General features: G+C 41.4%; 1 protein-coding gene across 2 annotated transcripts in view; it reads right to left on the reverse strand.

The window, feature by feature from the left end:
* BTG4 (BTG anti-proliferation factor 4) overlaps positions 1–5,663 on the reverse strand; it is a 26,984-nt gene extending 21,321 nt beyond the window's left edge. For both annotated transcript variants that reach the window (XM_039470367.1, XM_039470366.1), the window contains exon 1: positions 5,456–5,663. The gene's annotated coding sequence lies outside the window, so the exon portion shown is untranslated. The remainder of the gene's footprint in view (positions 1–5,455) is intronic.
* Between the last annotated feature and the right edge of the window lie 1,618 nt (positions 5,664–7,281).

Genomic DNA, 7,281 nt, shown 5'->3' on the forward strand with positions numbered 1-7,281 from the left:
AGCAAAAAGAACAAAGTCAGAGACATTATACTGCCTGATTTTGAATTATACTATAAGGCTATAGTAACTAAAACAACAAGGTCCTGGTACAAAAACAGACCCAGAGATTAATGATACAGTATAGGGTTCTCTAACCCAGAAATAAAGCTACAGCCAACTGATTTTCAATTAAAGTCAACAAAAATAAGCAATGGGAAACAAGACACCCTATTCAATAAATGAAGCTGGGAAAACTGGCTAGCCATAGGCCGAAGATTGAAACTAAATTCCTATCTCTTAACATATACAAAATTACCTACAGATGGATTAAAGACCTAAATGTAAAACCATAAAACTAAAACTATAAAAATCCTAAAAGAAAACCTAGGAAAATCCCTTATGGACATTGGCTTAGGCAAATAAGCTTGAGTTTCAAAAAACTGTCAAGGAACTAAGAGCAGGAAGGACAATATGAACTTTACCAAAAGTAAGCAAGATGAAATCCTTGAGATATATTCTATAAATACAGAGGAAATAAAGATAACAAATGAGGGTTATATAAATTTTTTAAACAAAATATAAATTCTCCACTTTAAAAAAAGTTTAAGTGCCAAATGACAGTGGAAATAAAAACAAGAATAAGTAGACATAGAATAATGTTTAAAAGGATAGCATAAAGTATTTTCATTCTTGTAAATCAATTAATTAATGAGATAATCAGTCTGTTTTCTCCTTTTGGCTTAATAGAGTTACAGAATACACCATAGAACTCCTAAGAAAGAGAATACACTTTCTTCAACTGTGCATCAACTGCTAACTAGCTTATTGAAACCTTAAAATTACTTTTATAAACCTGAAAATCTACCTGAATGTTTTTTGTTTTATTTTGTTTGGAAAGATGATAGAGGCCAATTCGTAGTGGGACAAGGCCAGGAAAGTTCATCTGTTTAGTTCTAACCTAGAGAAGATCCTTGATCCTTCACTGACTCAATGAATAAAGCCCTGGACAAAAGACTGGTAGTCATCTGCTGCCTATTGCTAATTCTACTGACCAAACCTTGATGATGTGGTGGTGCCGAGGCAGCAGATTCTCTTGAATTCACAAGCATATGAATTTTAAAACAGCTTGGTTTTTGTGATACTCCTCTCTTCTGCTTCCTGTGGGCTAAGCCTTCCCAAGATTTACTTCCTCCTGTCAGCCCCTGAAGAGGAAAGGGATCCTCTCAGATTTGATCCTGAGCCATTTTCCTCATTCTATTCTCTATTTGAGATTAATACATTACTGTCATCACCTGCTCTGGCATCCTTGCTAGCAGGAGCAGATAGGTCAATGAAGAATCAGCCAGCATATCTTTCTTGGAGAACTCTTTATCCCTGTGACTTCAACTGGCAAGAGGATAAAAGAGTTTCAGTCTCTTTTCATCATCTCTTTTCAGTTCTGGTATCCTGCCAGAGTTCCAACTCCACATGTCTAACTCCACCACAACATTCTTCCACGATCTGAAACTAAACATTCCTACACCTAAAATCACAATTATTCTCTGAGTAGATTTTCCCCCTCAATACCTCTACTTGTCATCGAAATCTGGAAGTTAATCTTGTTCTGTTTGTTCACTTGAACCAGTTACCAACCATGTCATGCAACTTTCCTTCACAAAGTCTCTCTTCATCCCATATTTTCTACATCACTTTATACTGAAATTTACTAATCTAAATGGTCTTTCAGTCTCCTCTGTCTCTCCCTCTTCTAATCTATGCTACTATATTAATTCTCATAAAACAACACATTTTATACATCTGGGACTCCTCGAGCAGAATATTGAAATTGAAATTCTCTGGGCTTTTTGTCTTTTTTTTTTCTGATGAACTTCATAGCAACATATGAGCAGGCAGGTAAGTAGGATCACGGAGGACTTTAAATGTTAAAGTCCTCTTTAATCTTATTTCCCCAATGAGAACACACTCATTGCTCTTCCAATTGGTCTCAGACATTACAGTCTCCAGAAGCTTGCTTGTGTTTTTCCTCCACAAATGGCTCCTGCTACCAAAAACATCCCCTCTTCATCTCTAGTACTTTTGCTTCTAGGCTCAGCTAAGTCTCGTCTTTCCATATAGCCTTCTCTGTGTCCTAACCTTAGATAATTTTCCTTTTCCTTTTTCCTAAATGTTGGCAATAATGTTGTATGAGTCATCAGGATTCCTGAAGTACTGTTTCATAGAACCATCTTGATACTAAATAATGATATATAATATAAATAGAATGGATAATATAACATAAATATGTATTTAATCTAATAAAGATATTAATATAAAGATATATTCATATTACATACTAGTATAATTAACATAACCATATTATCTATACATACACACATTGTCCATATCACCAACTGGACCAAATAATCCCTAGAGATTGTTCTCTAAAGATGGAAAATGTACAACTGTTTGCTCCTACTGCTGAAGCCATAACTAAGAGCTCCAGCAACTTTAATTATAAAGCCTGTTTTGCTAGGTTGCTTGTGATTTACCTGAAAGATAAATTAACATTTTATACTGAAAGCAACAGTATTGATTAATCAATAAATATAAACAAGAAGCTAATTAAGAATCTGGTGCACTCTTACTAATGAGACTACAATGAAATGGAACTAGAAATATGGAATTATAAAAACTTCTGTCAGTTCACTTTAGCTCAAAAGAAAATCTCCTCTCATAAATAGATTCAATGATTTTTAGTTCTACAAAGGTACTGAATTGACTTCAATTTAGTCTTGCTTCAACATATAAACTAGTTTCTAAGTATACTATCATGAAGGATAATAATCTGATATTTATTGGTCTATACACCAAGATATGGTTTTATATTTCCTAAGATAAAATATGCATTAAAAAAAAAAAAAGATTTAGGCCGGGAGCAGTGGCTCACTCCTGTAATCCCAGCACTTTGGGAGGCCAAGGCAGGTGAATCACCTGAGGTCAGGAGTTTGAGACCAGCCTGGTTTCTCCATTTTTAATAGAGAAACCCCATCTGTATTAAAAATACAAAAAAAAAAAAAAAAAATAGCTGGGCATGGTGGTAGGTGTCTGTAATCTCAGCTACTCAGGAGGCTGAGGTAGGAGAATTGCCTGAACCCGGAAGGTTGAGATTGCAGTGAATGAGATCGTGCCGCTGCACTCCAGCCTGGGAATAAGAGTGAAACTCCGCCTCAAAAAACAGGTTTAAAAAGCAGCTGCTAAAATCCAGTAATTTCTAGTTAGTCTAATTGTTCTTTTTTTTTTTTTCCTCTTCTAACAACATCCTTCAAAAGCTGTGGGAGATGGTGAGTTTGTGTGTACCAAAGGGAGAGATATGTTGCCTGCATTGTCTCCACCTTTTCTTTTCTTTTCTTTTCTTTTCTTTTCTTTTTTTTCCAGAGTCTTGCTCTGTCACCCAGTCTGGAGTACAGTGGCACGATCTCCGCTCTCTGCAACCTCTGCCTCCCAGGTTCAAGCAATTCTCCTGCCTCAGCCTCCCGAGTAGCTGCGACTACAGGCGCGCACCACCACCCCCAGCTAATTTTTGTATTTTTAGTAGAGACGGGTTTCACCATGTCCGCCAGGATGTCCCCAATCTCTTGACCTCATGACCCGCCTGCCGTGGCCTCTCTAAGTGCTGGGATTAATCATCAGCCTCATCAGTCCTTACAGCTCCTTTTCCATCTCCCTAATCACCAAAAGCCCAGAAATTAAACAGTAAACAATTCCCCAAAAGGTGCCTTCCTGGTACTGTCTAAAACAAATGCAATCTTCTGTGTGGGCATTTAAAACACCACAAGCATTCTTACTTAGATTAAATCATGGGTCTCCCTGGTCTCCAGGCATGCCTAGACATGAACCATGAAGGGAATGAGATCCTTGGAGTTTCTCTAGTAACTGCAGGCCAAATCAACAGCAGCCCTAAGAACAAGCATTCTCTCTTTTTTTTTTTTTTTCAACAGAACTAGGCCACACACATTTTTTGTCGTTATTTAGATTTTTTACTTGAAGTACATAGAAAATAAAACTCATTTTTAAAATTATTTCAGTAGCCAATGCATCTTGATGACTTTTATATATGTTTTATTTTTTATTACTTTTGAAGAAAAGTCTGTAGAAACTTACTTTTCAAGGCATCTAATGCAACCATTGTCTTGGATGGCGGCAATCCATTTCAGGTAAGATATTTAAGATGCAACTAATAATCATAAAACATCAATTGGGAAGAAATATTCAATATAGTATTGGGTAAAAGTGACTAACAATTTGGTAGAACAGGATCGTTTTTATAACTATCTCCTAACCAAGATTTCTAAGTCTGCATATTGTTATTGGAATGTAGACTGTTTTGCTCCTACTTTTATATATGTATATTTAAGTGAATGTGAGTCATTTATGTAATGTGTGCTAAAATATTGTGCCCCTCCCAAAAATAAGATGAGTACAAAATACAGTTATTGTAGATGGCTTGTCTTTCACAATTTAGTTCTACAAGTTAATTTTTACAATTAACATTTTCTGTGCTATATATTTTATATTTTGGTTTCTTTCTCTTCACTTTGGTGTGTACAACACAAAGTATGCATTTGGGGGGAAAAGTGCCGTCTTTCATATGCAAAGAAAATGACATAACTTATTTAAATATCCTTGGGCAGTTCTTTGTTTTAATAGTGTGAGTTTGGAGTTTGTATTGAATGAGCCAGATGACCTGCCCATGTTCATGTTACTAGTGGCATCTAAGAGTCCATGTGCTGGTTTTAGGGAATCGATTTATAGCTGTGAAGTTTTCTTTTGTGGAAACTAATTTAGAACTAAGCCTTTGGTGTCAGCAGTGAGTGCTCTATATTGGATACATGAAAACCATATTTCTAGGGGAGGCTGCTTCCAGCTGAATTTCAAGGTGAGGATAAAGAGAACATTCCTTATCCTCTCCCGATTCATTCATTAAAGGCAAAGAGGGAGGGAGTAATTAAAGGAAAGTTACTAACAGAGATCTCCCAGGAGTCCTCTGTCACTGTCCCTTTTAGCAAACTGCCACAAAACAAAACATTGTCTGGCATTGACAGCCCTAACCCTGAATATCCAAATGTACTCTTGCATCAAGGATCTACTCAAGTCTCACCTTCTCTCGGAACCTTCTTTGACCTATTACAGCTCTCATTGAGGGCCTCTCTTCTATTTCTATCATTATCTAGTTTAGTAATTTATAATATATATGCTGTCTTGAATGGTAAGGTCTTGATCTCAAGAGGACCACGATTTGATGTAACTAACAAGCTGCCTGGCTCACTATTTGACTAGAAGGCCCTTCACATCACTGCATGGCCCTCTGAGAGTATAAAGGCAAGTCCCCAACACAGCACAAGGCTGCAGATAAGACTTTCAAAGGTATCTTCCCACAATGTCAGAGGCTACCCAAGCCCGCCTTCATTTAGAAAATTCAACCTATGATTTAAGGTACCTGGGAAGCCGCTTTCCCAGGGCAGAATGGGCACGGAAACTGGGTGGGCTGATGGGCTTCTTGGGGAATGAGGGAGTGGAGAAGGAGCTCTTTGCCCCTCCTGCTAGATCAGAAAGAGAAACGTCTTAAGAATCTGGGCCTCCATCTTCTAGGCGTCTTCCTGGAGGCCATTCAGGGACCGCCCACAGCCCCTTCTCGCAGCCTCCTCCCCCCCACCCCTCCCCCCGCCCCGTCTCGCGCCCGCCCCGCCCTCGGCCCACGGGGTTCCAAGGGCGGTTGGCCGCCCCCGCCACGGCCACTCGGCCGCTCGGAGCTGCAGGGCGCACGGGGTCTAGAGAGCCGGCTCTAGGGGTTCGGGCTGGGAACTGAAGCGGGGCGTGGGGGAAGTGGGAGCGCAGGTGGAGGAGGCAAAGGGGAAAGGAAAAGCGAGGGGAACCTGAGCGGGAGGACCCAGAGAGGTGCGGGAGGCTGCGGGAAGGGGAGACCCGGTACTCCCGGGAGTCACCCGGGTCGGGGCGCGGCCCTGGAGGGCGCGGGTCTTCCCCCGCAGCGCCGCCCGCTGGCCGGGCTACGCGTGCTTGAGCGGCGAGGCCAGCGGGGATCCTGATGGGCCCGGGGGGCGTCCTTGGGGGCCTCTCTCCCTGGGCCTTGCGCCCAGCCACTGGCGGGCGTCGCCCCGGGTGAAATGGGGTCCGAGGAGGGCCCCGACCGTGCGACCCCGCGTCGGCGCTGCGGACCGTCCGGGAGCTGCAGCCGCGGGCGCTCGGTGCTCGGTTTGCAGGCAGTGTCGTTAGCTGATTGTACTGTGGTGGTTACAATCACTAACTCCACTGCCATCAAAACAAGGCACAGCATCACCGCCGCCCGCGGGGAGGAGGACGCCGGCTCTGGCCGCCCGCAGCCTTCGAGAGAAGGTGCCTGAAAAGCGCGGCGTCGGCGTGGGTCCCGCGCAGGCCTGCTCCGCGAGCGCGCACTCCAAGTGCGAGGAAACCCGCGGTTTCTTCAGATACAGTTAAACTGTTAGCTCTCTCTAGGAGTTACAGAAGATGGAACAGTCTCATGCCAGGAAAGTGAAATCCCTGGAGGAGAAGCCCCTCCACCCATGTAACGGTTAATACTGTATGCTGTGATTCACTATGTCTGTTTGCCATTATCTAGTATTTACCAAGCCAGCAACTCAGTGGAGCTCCAACTCAACCAATGAATTGCCTGTTACAACGTGTGGGGGTACCAACTTGCGACTGCAATTTTTTTTCATGAGTCTAGTTACTAGGCAGTGTAGTTAGCTGATTGCTAATAGTACCAATCACTAACCACACGGCCAGGTAAAAAGATTTGGGAATTCATCCAAATGAGCTGCCTGTACATCATCCATGTGCTTGGGGAAGAAGGATGTTGGAGAATGCTGATTTCATCCATTATCAATTGCTCAGCCAAGAGGGGAAAAAAAAAACACAACATTTTAGCTACTAAGTATACGATGTATGTAATGTGTATGTATGTGAGTTGTTTCTGTTTTTTGTCAATATTCCTTCAGGCTCTTAACCAAAATTTTAGACATAACGGGGAATAGGATTTTTTTCTTAGTTGATTGATGTAATTATATGAACATGTGATTATTAACTGAGACTATATTGTTATATTTTTGAGACTATTTTGAAAGAATAAAATACCGTAAAGACATCAATTGTGGTTATCACCATGTGTCCGTTTGCTTTGCTAAACTGCCTTTATGTTGTCCATCTCAGTTTCTGCCACAGCAATTTTAACTTATCAGTGAAGTGGTTAGGTTGTTCCTGCCTTAACAAAAAATCTTCCGGGAAAGC

Source organism: Saimiri boliviensis, chromosome 6 (genome assembly GCF_048565385.1).
Source record: "Saimiri boliviensis isolate mSaiBol1 chromosome 6, mSaiBol1.pri, whole genome shotgun sequence".
Classification (NCBI taxonomy): Eukaryota; Metazoa; Chordata; class Mammalia; order Primates; family Cebidae; genus Saimiri; species Saimiri boliviensis.